The 13087-nt window shown below is 48.0% G+C and overlaps 1 long non-coding RNA gene across 2 annotated transcripts in view; it reads left to right on the top strand.

Moving 5' to 3' along the window:
* The window catches only part of LOC140712053 (uncharacterized), a 37754-nt gene extending 25202 nt beyond the window's left edge, over positions 1 to 12552 (top strand). The window contains exon 4 of one of the 2 annotated variants that reach the window (XR_012093512.1): positions 10066 to 12552. This is a non-coding gene — a long non-coding RNA (uncharacterized lncRNA). Of the gene's footprint in view, positions 1 to 410; positions 1105 to 10065 lie in introns of those variants that run through there. The other variant, XR_012093513.1, reaches the window with a different exon arrangement.
* The last annotated feature ends 535 nt before the right edge of the window (positions 12553 to 13087 follow it).

The raw sequence follows: 13087 nt of genomic DNA, 5'->3' as shown, positions 1-13087 counted from the left end.
TATCATGCTCCACCTTGCAGTCTATCGGAAACACCAGCGATATGATGTTAATAGGTGCTCAAATTATAAGGTTAAAAAAACAATTTTATGGAAAAATTTCTAGAAAATTAACTCCTTAAAAATTGCAAGCAGGGGCTTCCTAAAAGAGCTTAAACTGAAATTTACCTTTGGGGCAGACTGTTCCCGCTTGACTGGGTCCTCACCATTAACTAGATGGCAATTGTACTTGCTTGTGCAAGGACCCTGTCTCCACCAGCTCTTTTATGGTGCTGATGGAGGGTGGCACAAAGGGGGAAGGAATGATTCCTGGCCCCACGTGGATTGAAGGTGAGTTCTGCGGCAACCTGCCGTACAGCCTGCACTTAACCTGCATGTTTCTCTTGCTATGAGGCTGATTCTTCCTTGTGCAGGTGTTTCTAAGAGCTGGAAAGCTCACGGCAGCATTGTGCAGGAAGGACACACAGACAGAATCACCGTCCCAGGTTGGAGGAGAGAATGGCACCAGAACGAGCTCAGGCCCAGCGCTCTGTGGAGTGGACCTTTGGGGGCCACTGTAGGAGCATGGTCCCACCAATTCAGATGGCTGCAGGGGCCGGGAAGGCGATACACAGGACTAAAAGAGACTGTGGGCATCGGCAAATTGGAGAATACAGGCTCCTTTGAGAGGAAGGAGCTGTGTCTTAAGCCATTTTGTGTTATTATAATGTAATACCTGAGGCTGGGCAATATGTATACATATATATAATGGTTTATTTGGCTCATGATTCTGATGGTTGGAAAGTTCATGATCAGGCATCTGCTTCTAGTGAGGGCCTTGCTCTGCTTCCACTCAGGGTAGAAAGTGGAGGGGAGCGGTGTGAGCAGAGATGGCAGAGATGGCATGGCAAGAGGAAGCAAGTGTGTGGGGAGGCACCAGGGTCATTGTAACAACCAGCTCTCTTGGGAACTAATGGAGCGAGAACTCATTCATTACCATGAGGATGGCACCAAGCCATTCATGAGGGCTCCACCCCATGACCCACACACCTCCCACCAGGCCCCACCTCCAACACCGGGGATCGCATTTCAACCTGAGATTTGGAGGGACACACATCCAGCTGCAGAGAGCGGCTGCAGAGCTCGCTGGTGACTGACATGCAGGTCCAGAGGCCGAATGTTGTTTTCAAGAGAAGATAGAAATTTAGATTTTTTAAAATGTAAACTCTCTCAATGGGAATATTGATAATAATTCATATATATTTTTTAAACTGCATGACCCAAATGAAACAGGTCTGTGTGCCTAATTTGCAGCCTCTGGACCATTGTGTGCCAGTGGAATCATGTGGCGTGGGGTCAGGAAGCAGTGCTGCAGGCCCATGGGTACAGCCTGGGGACTTCCCCGAGTGCAGTGGGAATTCCCACTGCCAGTCCTTCTGGAAAGTGGCCTGTCCTAGGACAGGAACTGAGGAACAGGGAGGCAGAGTTTGCCTCCCATGGGTGGAGGAGCTGCTTCTCTCACTGAGTCTCTGGAGGGCTGCCCTGCATGGTGGGGGGCAGGTGTGCTCATAGCATCCTGGTGGGCAGGCCCTGCTACAGGGAGGCAAGCTCTGGGGGACAGACTGAGCAGTGGCACTAGCAGCCCCAAGTCCCCCTGTTTTGAGCATCCCTTCTGCTGACATTTCAAACAAGGCCTGGTTAAAGGTTATAGCCCAGCTTAAGCTCGGTGCGGAGAGGAATGAGGTGGAGCAGAGGAGAAGGTGGGGAGTGCGTGCTCCTTTTGCAAGGCCTGAGTGGGGGGACCCAGTGGCACCAGAACAGTGGTGATCTCAGGAGTGCCAACAGCGGGGAAGGCAGTCCTAGTCACTCAGGAGCGGGAAAGAAGAGCAGACACTCAGGTACTTGGGAACCTATTCCTATTCCAGAACACGTGTGACACAGCCCGGGGGATCCCCAGAAATAACAGAAAGGTGCTTTGAGGGGTTTAACTTCCCGTGTGGGCAGATGGGAAATGCATGCAATTGGTTGTAATTAGAGTATTGATGGAAACTTGCCCCTTTTTTTTTGTAACCACAGGTGGTTGAAGCTGGGCCCTTTGTTTGAAGCAATGACAACAGATGTTGGCCTGGAGTTTTAGATTTACAAAGTGATCCACTAACACCATCTCAGGGAATCCTCATATCAGTGGTGGGGAGGAGGTGTTCTAGGCATTCCGATCCCTGCCATAGATGCGGAATCTGGGGCTCACTGTTCGGGCAACTTGTCTGAGGTCATGCAGCTAGTAAGACACAGAGTTGAGATACAAACGCAGGTCTCAGAATTCTAAACCCAGGGTTTTCCTCTCTGCCTGGCACTCGGGGACAAGGTGAGGGGATGAGCTACTCTAGCCCACTGTTATGGCTTGAATTTTGTCCCCTTAAAAGATATGTTGAAGCACCTATGGATGTGGCCTATTTGGAAACTGAGTCTTTACAGATGTAACCAAATTAAGATGAGGTCATTAAGTTGGGCCTTAATCCACAGGACTGTTTTCTTTGTAAGAAAAGGGAAATTTGGCTAGGCATGGTGGCTTATGCCTGTAGTCCTAACATTTTGGGAGTCCAAAACAGGAAGTTTGCTTGAGGTCAGGAGTTTGAGATCAGCCTAGGCAACATAGGGAGACAACATCTCTACGGTTAAATAAATTTTTTTTTTTAATTACCAGCGTATGGTGGCTGGCATATACCTGTGGTCCCAGCTACTCAGGAGGCTGAGGCAGGAGGATTGCTGGAGCCCAGGGGTTTGAGGCTGCAGTGAGCTATGATTGTGCCATTGCACTTCAGCCTGGGCCACAGAGTGAGAACCCCACTCTAAAAAGAAGAAGATGAAGAAGAAGAAGGATGGGGGAAGGTGGAGGAGGAGGGAGAAGGAGAAGAAGAAGAAGAAGGAGAAGGAAGAAGAAAGAAGGAAGAAGGAAGAAGAGGAAGAGGAGGAAGATGAAGAAGGAGAAGGAGAAGGGGAAGGAAGAAGGAAGAGGAAGAAGAAGAAGAAGAGAAGAAGAGCAGAAAAGGAAGAAGAAGAGAACGAAGAAGAAGAAGGAGAAGAAGAAGGAGACGAGGAGGAGGAGGGGGAGAAGGAGAAGAAGGAGGAGGAGAAGAAGAAGAGGAGGAGGGGGAGAAGAAGAAGAAGATGAAGAAGAAGAAGAAGAAGGAGAAGAAGAAGAAGAGGAGGAGGAGGAAGAGGAGGAGGAAGAGGAGGAGGAGGAGGAGGAGGGAAATTTGGACACAGGTGCACACAGGGAGAAGAAGGCCACGTGGGGATAGACACAGAGGGAAGAAGATGTGAGACGGGTGAGGGCGACGCTGCTAACAGCCAAGGACTTCCTGGGGCTGCTAGACACTGGAGGAGGCGAGAAAGGGTCCTCCTTTCAGGACTTTGGAGGGAGCACCGCCCAGCTCACACCTTGATTTTAGACTTCTAGCCTCCAGAGCCGTGAGGGAAGGCACCGGTGTTGTTTAAGCCACCTGTTGCGGTATGTGTTATGGCAGCACAGGCAGAAATAGGGACACAAGTGCAGGTTCGGGGCAAGGTGTGCGAGCACACACTCAGTCACTGGCCTCGGAGTCTCTCTGGATGGCTTCTTGCCTACGGTGCCTGACAGAGGGAGGGATGATACCAGAAGGCAGCTGTTCTCCTCACGACCTCACCCCAATTCTTACTCCAAGGGTTATGACAGCCCATTCTGCTGGAGACTGTGTCTTAAACCTTTCTCCCCTAGTTTCCCTCAAGTAGCCCTCGTGAGCTGTGCTTTCACTGGGCTTTCAACTCTTAGGCCATTTTCTTTGTGCCTTTCTACCAAAGCTTTAATATCAACTCAATTAAACCACGTCTATAGTGGTTTTCCATTTTCCTTTTCTGTCTTTTTTGTTTGTTTGTTTGTTTTTTTTTGTTTTTTTTTGTTTTTTTTTTTTTTGAGACGGAGTCTCGCTCTGTCGCCCAGGCTGCAGTGCAGTGACCGGATCGCAGCTCACTGCAAGCTCCGCCTCCTGGGTTTACGCCATTCTCCTGCCTCAGCCTCCCGAGTAGCTGGGACTACAGGCGCCCGCCACCTCGCCCGGCTAGTTTTTTGTATTTTTTAGTAGAGACGGGGTTCACCGTGTAGGCCAGGATGGTCTCGATCTCCTGACCTCGTGATCCGCCCGTCTCGGCCTCCCAAAGTGCTGGGATTACAGGCTTGAGCCACCGTGCCCGGCCTTCTGTCTTTTTTAATTATTGTAATTTTCTCAAATGGATTATGTATTTTTATGTTTTTTTTATTTTGAATTTACTTCTTTTTTAAGAGACATTTTTTTGTTTGGAGCAAAATTGAGCAGAAAGTCGAGGGAGTTCCTCGCTGCTCCCACACGCAGCCCCCCTGCTATCGACATCTGGCACCAGAGGGGTCTGATCCTTGCAAATAAGGAGCCTACATTGATGCACGATTATCACCCAAAGCTCATAGTTTACACGAGGGCCCACTCTTGCTGTGGAACCACATTTTTTTCCCCTGTGTGTTTTTGCATCCCTTTTCTTTTTTCTGCGTGTTTTTGCGTGTTTTTGCATCCCTTTTCTTTTTTCTGCCTTCCCAAACCCTGTGATGTTCGGAAGAGCTATGATTGCTATTCTATAGAGAGGACACTCAAGGAAGCAGCGGATAAGTAGAACCAGGACTCAAACCCGGATCTCATAACTCTAAATCCAGTGGTGGTAGTTTTTTCTCTTTAATACAGTTATGACACTCCCTTTTGAACTTGTGTTATGTACCTGCCGCTAACACACACACACACACACACACACACACACCCCTTAAGAGGCTGCTGCCAATTGTTCTTTAGACGTCCCACACAGCCCTGGCACATAGTAGGGGCTTAACAGATATTCCTTACATCGAAGTTGAAAATCTTGTCTCAACACTGCTCTCATACACTCTCCTACAAACTCATCAAATAATAGAGCATCGATTCTCATTCTTTCCCTCTCCCTTCCTTTTAAATCTCCTGGGGCTTAGAATACATAATTTGTGGAATTCCCATATTCCCACAGGTGTCCTGGGAGGTGGGCAGGGGCAGCACTTCAGCAGCTTCTGCAGCGCAGCAGGCTCCTGGGCCCGATGTGCTGGCTGCCCATTCGCTACAGGCCTTCGCTCCCCAGAAGTGCCTCTCTGGGTATGGGGCAAACACCCCTCATTGCTGCAGTGCAGCCTCTGCCGGAGTGAAACAGGATGCTTGATTTCTATCGCATCAGTAGCAACACTGCCCAGAGGTCTAAGAGAGGAAGTCAGAGCAGAGCCCATCAAAGCCCACCCAGAACAGCAGAACAGCAGGGAAATTCCAAGCCATCGGTTTCTAGTTCTCCCCATGCGTGTGGTGGCCCTGCTTTGTGGTGAGCCGCCAGGATTGTCCTGCTGTGCCTCTGAAGCACCTGCTCACAGAAGGGTGACCCATTGAGGCATGCGCTGGGTTGATACAAATGTCAACTCTAGCCCCTGTCATCAGCTAAAGGTCAGCAAATGAGTTCTGTGGCATTTGGGGTCTGCGGGGGCAAGTGAGTACTGTGAACACCTGCAGTGTGGAGACCACGTCCATCTAATTGGCATCTATGGGGCCCATTGCCACGCTGGGCCCAAGTGTCGATTCAGGAAGGGTGTCTCAGGATGCAGAAGCCCCCTGATGCGTGCAGAGGTGGATGGGCCTTTAGCCTGCTCTCCTCCTGTGTTCTGCAGACCGAGTGAGTTCTGTTAGCCTCTGCTTTCCCTTCCTGTCCTGAGCACAGGATTCAGGACAACCACACATCCTCTGAGAGATGATAAAAACAATGAGACCAAGAAGACTGGAACCAAATCGATGTTTTTTTTTTTCTTTGCCCAGAACCCATAGTCCCATAGTTTGTGTCGTGCTGCAGAGGGAAGCACCTGGGATCTTGGAGCCCCCTCTCGGCCTCTCCCCGCTTTGGGGAGGGGTTTTGTCGGGGGCAGCCTCCATCCTTTGGAATCCTGTCTGCGCTCTGATTCTCCCTGATGGTCTTTATAACTTTGCATTATTTTGCTTTCAGAGAACAGAGAGACGTGAATAAGAACAGAAACATGGCACAGATGTCCTCAGCTTCTTCCCCAGCTTCACAGAACTGCTGCTGCAAACTAGTAGTTTTGAGAAATTATGAAAAACATGGTTTTCCCCAGCTTCCAAGAATCAGAGGCAGATTCTAGGAGGGTGAAGGTGGTCTGGGCTTAAAAATAGTCATGCAACACACCTGCTGAGGAAATATGTTGCCTATCAAAAGGACAAAATAGGAGCTGGTGTGCGGGCAGTTCCTACATGGCACATAAAGGCTTCACCAGTGAGGCTCAGCCCAGGAACTGCCTGCCCTTGAGGCTGAGGGCTCACAAAGAAAGATTTCCCCCAGTTTCTGATGTCCATGAAGAGCAGAGAGCATGCTGGTAGTGATTCATAACCCCCTCAAATGTATCCTCAGTTTGCCAGAGAAACATTTCTAGGACCCCCCACTAAGAAGTTCATCCATTGGTTCCCAGACTCGGCAGGTTTTCCCAGATCCCTCACGACTGGTCCCAGCTTCTCTCCCAGCACATTACTCGAGGGTACACAAATAGTCCACTGGGCTTTGTTTCCTCTGTTTCTTCCAATTCTCTTTTCTGCTTGACCAGCTTGTACTTGAAAGTCTGGGTTTGGGGAAATTCCCGGGATTGCTGCCGGGCACTGCCTGCCCCCATCTGAGTAAGGGGTGTAAACTTCAAGAGTATCTGAGACAAGTCTCAATTAATCAGGATTGTATTTTGCCAAGGTTAAGGACATGCCCAGGACACAGCCTCAGGAGGTCCTGGCCACATGTGCCCAAGGTGGCAGGTCTACAACTTGGTTTTATAAATTTTAGGGAGACATAAGACGTCAATCAATACATGTAAAATGCACATTGTTTTGTCTGGAAAGTTGGGACATCTGGAAGTGGGGGCTTCCAGGTCACAGTCAGATTCAAAGATTTCCTGACTGGCAGTTGATTGAGTTACTATCTCAAGACCTGGAATCAAGAGAAAGGAATGTCTGGGTTATGGTAAGGGGTTGTAGAGACCAAGGTTTTATCATGCGATGAAGCCTCCAGGTAGCAGGCTTCAGAGAGAATAGGTTATAAATGTTTCTTCTCAGACTTAAAGAGGCTGTTCTATCAGTAATTCCAAAAGGAAGGAGGGTATCATGAGGCATGTCTGGCTCCCCCTTCCCCTCATGACCTGAACTGGTTTTATAGGTTAACTTTGGAATGCCTTGGCCGAGAGGCCATCCATTCAGATGGCTGAGGGACTTAGAATTTTCTTTTTGGTTTACAGGGACTTGCACTCACAGTAGCCTGGCTGTCCATGTGTCTAACCTGGCATTATGCACACACTTTGAGTTATCTTATTCCTTCTCTGTGTTCTCATTGCATGAGATCCTTGGATGCAGGAACCATGTCTCCTCCTTGTTCTCCAGAGTACAAATTCTTCTTTCAATAACTATGCACTGAGCTCCAATTGTGTTCCAATTGCTGTGCTAAGCTCTGTAGATGAAGTAGAAAAAAATAAAGTGAAGACATGATTGCTGCCTGTGTTAGTTTTCTAGGGTAGCAAAGCACCATACATAGGGCAGCTGAAATCACAGGAATTGATGGTCTCACAGTTCTGAAGGCTGGAGGTCCCAGATGGAGGGGTCAGCAAGGTTGGTTCCTTGGGACAGCTGCACCTTTCTCCAAGCTGGTGGTTTGCTGGTGATCTCTGGAGTTCTTCGCTTGTAGAAGCCTCACGTTAGTCTCTGCCTTCATCCTCACGTGGCCTTCTCCCTGAGTGTCTTTCTCCACATTTATGCCTTTTAGAAGGACACCAGGTTTTTGGATTAGAGGGCACTCTAATGACCTAATTTTAGCTTGATTTGCTCTGTAATGACTATGTCCAAAGAAGGTCACACCCTGGGGGACAGGACTTTAAATACGAGTTTTTAGGGGACACATCGTCCCGAGGCTTGTGGTGGAGCTGGGTGGGGCTGTGGTGCCCCAGGACGCATAGGTGCACACTGCATGTGCCCACCTGGGCAGCACACCTTGCCTGTGCCTGGTGAACAGGCAAGGCTTCCTGTGAACCGTGAGAGACTTCTGACGCCAGAGGGACAAGTCAGAATTATCCAAGTGGTGGGAAGGAAGGGGTGGGGAAGGATATTTGGAGCTGGAGGAAAGGCATGGGGGAAAGTCCTAAGGTGGGAGAGAGTGTGGTTCCTTTCAGAGACCTCAAGAACATAACAATGGACACAGCACAGAGCAAGAATGGGGACTGGCAGGGCTGAAGGCCCCAGTTTCAAAGGGAATGCCTTTGGTGCCATAATGAGGAAAATTGGACTTTGTCCCAAGGGCAGGGGAGACTCTCTGAAGGGTTTTAAGCAGTGGAAGAACACGATTCATGGCAGCCTTCCAGAAGCTCACGGGCTCCTGGGAAAAACTGGCCTGGGAAGAAATCAGTAACGCTGGGCAGTGAGGCCGACTAGAAACATTCCCTGTGCCCAGCGAGCACAGACTCCAGAGCAATGCCTGTCCCTAGGAGGGCTTGGCCAACGCTGGGTAGTTTGGTTCAGGCCCTTCTGCCTGCAGCAGAGAGGCCCAGCACGCTGCTCCTGGGGGCCTTTGCTGGAGGAAGCTGGGAGGCCAGTGCACACCTGCGCTGCATGCATTCTTAATGTCTTTTGGCTTCAACATGGAGTTCATGTTCTCACTGCTTGTTGCCGCTGTTGCTGCTGTTGTTATTGTTGAGGGAATATGGGGCTGGACTGAGCACACCACATGCTGGAATGACCCTAAAATCCCGCCAGGAGTCTCTGGAATATCCCTAGTGCGGGACTCAGGGAAGGGCATGTGCTCCCCCACACCAGGTTAGAAAGTTATCACATGAACAGAAATGGTGGTGGGGGGTTATGAGGAAGAGACAGGGTGACACTGGCAAAGATCCAGAGGACGCTGGGGTGGGTTTCACGCCTGAGGGACCTGTGCACCTCCCTACGGCCCCCAGGAAGGTCACAGCCCCTGAATGGGGAGCAGGACAGTGTAACCAGGGAGGCAGAGGTGTACCCAGGACGTAACAATTCATCGCATGATCCTAAGAGTGAGTGCCTCCTTGCGGCTAGGGATGACACACTTCCTTTCCAGCACCCAGGGTGGCTGCAGGGCAGCTGAGGAAGGGACTGGGGCAGGTTGCGTGTCCACGTGTGGCCGTGGTCACCATTCACAGCCATTTCCTCTCCTATTGTTTCCTGGAAGCACCGTATCAGCCCTGAGGTTGGTGGGGCAGGGACTGTTGACTCTGCTGCAGGTGAGAAAACAGAGTTGGGCTGAGCCGCTGCCCAAGGGGGCCAGTGGGGACAGAGCTGGCCTGGCTGGGTTGATCTCTCCTTGACCTCTACCTCTCTTCCCAGGGCTCAGGGCTAAGCAGATGCAGGGACTCCTCTTTTTCCAATCCCTGGATACAGAATTGGTTAACCTGGCAAATTACTGTCAGTTGTACCTTAAAAAACCAAAATGGGGAGAATAGATGGGCGCAGGTGTGGCCACACCAAAGGATTGCTTAGAAACCTCGGGCCTCCTGTGCACACAGCAGCGTGGGTGGATCTGAACATTTCAGTGCTGAGTGAAAAGGGTAAGAAAAGCAAGAGACGCGTGGCACAACGCTCCTTAGGAAAATTAAAAATACACGCATGAAGTCACTGTATTTTAAAAGAATTGGCACAAATAAAAATACATAAACACATTCCAATGGTTACCCATGAGGAGGTGAGGAGAGTAAAAGTCCATAAAAAACAAACCACGGGAAGGGCCTTGCCCAGCCCTATAGGGACAGTGTGCCATCGAGAGAGGGCTACATGTCCTCCCCCTCTGCGGCCAGAGGTACCAAACTCCAAACAAATGAACAGACAAAAACCAAGACAACACCCTGAAAACACCACAGCAGCAGATCGTGTGCATCCTGTGCCTTAGGCATTGTTGGCAGTAAGTGGCAAGGCAAAGCAGGCACCCCTAATACTTTACTTTTGTTTATTCACTTCACAGAGTGAAGCTCTTGATGCTGCCTTAATGAAGATCTATAACATCCATTTATCCACGCATCCATCCATCCATCCATCCATCCATCCATCCATCCATCCATCTAACGAAAACATATCAAACATTCCTAAATGTAAGACACTCGCCTTGGTGCTGGAAGGGAAGATGAGATAAAGACATCATCTCCTTTCTAGAGAAGTTTCTAATCCATCTAAGGGTGAGGCATTAGGGACTCTGTACAGTTGGATTTTAGAGCTTGACTATAAATACAGCTTGCAAAAATAGCACTAAAAATGCTGTTTGGATCTTCATCTTTTAGTCACAATGAGGGAGGAGCAAGAGAGAAACAGTACAGTTGACCTACGAACAACACGGGTTTGAACTGCACGGGTCCACTTACAGGAGGATTTTTTCTGCCTCTGCACCCCCGCGACAGTGAGACCAACCCCCTGTTCCTCCTCTTCAGCCTCCTCAACGTCAAGGCCACGAGGATGAAGACCTTTACATGAGCCATTTCTACTTAATGAATATAAATACATTTTCTCTTCCTTATGATTTTCTTAATGATGTTTTCTTCTCTCTAGCTTACTTTATTGGGAGGACACAGCATATATGCATAAGGATGTTTCAGTGAGCGACACATCACATATATGACAGTGGTCCAACAAGATTTTTTTTTTTTTGAGACAGAGCCTTGCTCCGTTGCCCGGGCTGGAGTGCAGTGACACGATCTCGGCTCACTGCCACCTCTGCCTCCTGGGTTCCAGCGATTCTCCCACCTCAGCCACCCGAGTAGTTGGGATTACAGGCATATGACACCATGCCTGGTTAATTTTTGTATTTTTAGTAGAGACGAAGTTTCACCGTGTTGCCCAGGCTGGTCTCAAACTCCTGACCTCAAGTGATCCAACTGCCTTGGCCTCCCAAAGTGCTGGGATTACAGGCATGAGCCAATGCGCCTGGCCCCATAAGATTTTAATGGAGCTTAGAAATTCTTGTTGCCTAGTGATATTGGAGCTATTGTAATGTCATAGTGCAACACGTTATTCATGTGTTTGCAGTGATGTTGGTGTAAACAAAGCCGCTGAGCTGCCCGTCATCTAAAAGTATAGCACATATAATTATGTACAGTATAGGATACTTGCTAATGATAATGGACAATGATGTACCTGGTTTATGTATAATATTGTACTTTTTATCATTACTTTAGAGCGTACTCCTTGTACTTATATTTTTAAAAGTTTGCTGTAAACCAGCCTCAGGCAGGTCCTTTAGGAGGTATCTAGAAGAAGCGTTGCTATCATAGGAGATGACAGTTACATGGGTATTACTGCCTTGAAGACCTTCCAGTTGGACAAAATATGGAGATGGAAGACAGAGATATTGATGATCCTGACCACAACCCTGTGTTGTGTCTGAGTTTTTTTTTTTTTTTTTTGAGATAGAGTTACACTCTTGTTGCCCAGGCTGGAGTGCAATGGCACGATCTCGGCTCACTGCATCCTCCGCCTACAGCGTTCAAGTGATTCTCCTGCCTCAGCCTCCCAAGTAGTTGGAATTGCAGGCATGTGCCACCACACCTGGCTAATTTTGTATTTTTAGTAGACACAGGATTTCTCCATGTTGGTCAGGCTGGTCTTAAACTCTCAACCTCAATTGATCCGCCTGCCTTGGCCTCCCAATGTGCTGGGATTACAGGTGTGAGCCACCATGTCCGGCTGTGTCTGAGTTTTTACAAACAAGTTTAAGAAGTAAAAAATTTAAAAAATCATAAAAATAGAAAAAAGCTTATAGAATGAGAATATGAAGAAAAAACATTGTCTAGCTGTACAACATGTTTGTGTTTTAAGCTGTGTTATTACCAAAGAGTCAAAAAGATTTTTTTAAAATTTAAAATATTATAAAGTAAAAAGTCACAGTAAGGTAAGGTTAATGTACTATTGAAGAAAGAACGTTTAAAGTAAATTTAGTGCAGCCCAAGTGTACAGTGTTTCTGAAGTCTGCGGTAGTACACAGTCATGTCCTAGGCCTTCACATTCACGCACCGCTCACTGACTCACCCAGAGCCACTTCCAGTCCTGCAAGCTCCACTCATGGTAAGTGTCATGCACTTTCCCCAAAGCAACTGAGAAGTGTTCACTTCTAAATAATAATGGCTACCCCAAGCCCCTTTTTCTTTAGTACTTTCTATATTGCCAGTTAGAGCTCAGAGCATTGTCTGTGTTTTACTTCATGGAACCTTCTGTATGAACATATGAAGGTTTTTTGTTTTTGTTTTTGTTTTTTAATCTCCATTTTTACAGGTGAGAAAAGCTGAAGCTTAGGTGAAATAATTTACCCAAGGTCACATGGTAATGAAAAAGGGATTTGAACCAGGTATTTCAGTTCAAGAGTATTCTTTTTTTAATCTACTAGATTAGGGGTCAGCAACCTTTTTCTGTGAAGAGCGAGATAGTAGGTAAATATTTGAGGCTTCATGGACCACACAATCTCTCTCTTAACTACTCAACTCTGTCTTGTACTATGAAAGCAACCATAGGCAATAGGTAACCAAATAAGCGCGACTGTGTTCCAATAAAACTATATTTACAAAAATAAGTGATAAGCCAGGTTTTGGCTGGAGGGCTCTGGCTTGCCAATCTTTGCCCTAGATAATGAAAATAGCTTTATTTTTTTCATGGTTCTATATTTGCCCCCTTCTAAAGGAAATAAGCTCATATGAGGTAGTATACAATTTGATGTTATATAGTCACCTGTAAAAAAAAAAAAAAATCGGCCCAGCGCGGTGGCTCATGCCTATAATCCCAGTACTTTGGGAGGCTGAGACAGGCAGATCACAAGGTCAGGAGTTCGAAACCAGCCTGGCCAATATGGTGAAACCCCATCTCTACTAAAAAAGTACAAAAATTAGCCGGGCGTGGTGGCACACGCCTGTAGTCCCAGCTACTCAGGAGGCTAAGGCAGCAGAATTGCTTGAACCTGGGAGGTGGAGGTTGCAGTGAGCTGAAATCATGCCACGCTGCACTTC

The sequence above is a fragment of the Chlorocebus sabaeus genome, chromosome 7, assembly GCF_047675955.1.
Source record: "Chlorocebus sabaeus isolate Y175 chromosome 7, mChlSab1.0.hap1, whole genome shotgun sequence".
Lineage (NCBI taxonomy): Eukaryota > Metazoa > Chordata > Mammalia > Primates > Cercopithecidae > Chlorocebus > Chlorocebus sabaeus.
Note: the sequence above shows the minus strand (reverse complement) of the source record. Positions and strands in the feature narration are given on the sequence as shown.